The sequence below is a fragment of the Arachis stenosperma genome, chromosome 6 (assembly GCF_014773155.1).
Source record: "Arachis stenosperma cultivar V10309 chromosome 6, arast.V10309.gnm1.PFL2, whole genome shotgun sequence".
Lineage (NCBI taxonomy): Eukaryota > Viridiplantae > Streptophyta > Magnoliopsida > Fabales > Fabaceae > Arachis > Arachis stenosperma.
The window spans coordinates 25,754,489-25,755,219 of NC_080382.1; the positions used below are offsets into that span (position 1 = coordinate 25,754,489).

Here is a 731-nt window from a genome sequence, read left to right on the forward strand (position 1 = left end):
ATAATTTTGAGCTTAAGCCTCAACTAGTTGCTTTAATGCAACAGAACTGCAAGTTTTATGGACTTCCATCTGAAGATCCTTACCAGTTTTTAATTGAGTTCTTACAGATTTGTGAGACTGTTAAGACGAATGGAGTTGATCCTGAAGTCTACAGACTCATGCTTTTCCCTTTTATTGTAAGAGACAGAGCTAGAATATGGTTGGATTCACAACCTAAGGATAGCCTGGACTCCTGGGATAAGCTGGTCACGGCTTTCTTGGATAAATTTTTTCCTCCTCAAAAGCTGAGCAAGCTTAGAGTGGATGTTCAGACCTTCAAACAAAAAGATGGTGAATCCCTCTATGAAGCTTGGGAAAGATACAAGCAGTTGACCAAAAGGTGTCCATCTGACATGTTTTCAGAATGGACCATATTAGATATATTCTATTATGGTCTATCTGAGTTTTCGAAAATGTCATTGGACCATTCTGCAGGTGGATCTATTCACCTAAAGAAAACGCCTGAAGAGGCTCAAGAACTCATTAACATGGTTGCAAATAACCAATTCATGTACACCTCTGAGAGGAATTCCGTGAATAATGGGACACCTCAGAGGAAGGGAGTTCTTGAAATTGATGCTCTGAATACCATATTAGCTCAGAACAAAGTGTTGACTCAGCAAGTCAACATGATCTCTCAAAGTCTGAATGGATGGAAAAATGCATCCAATAGTACTAAAGAGGCAGCTTCT

At 39.4% G+C, this 731-nt stretch overlaps 1 non-coding gene across 1 annotated transcript; it reads right to left on the minus strand.

Annotated features, from left to right (window-relative positions):
• Positions 1–290: 290 nt before the first annotated feature.
• LOC130937815 (small nucleolar RNA R71) lies at positions 291–394 on the minus strand. The gene has a single exon (XR_009069013.1). It is a non-coding gene; the product is annotated as a small nucleolar RNA R71 (small nucleolar RNA).
• Between the last annotated feature and the right edge of the window lie 337 nt (positions 395–731).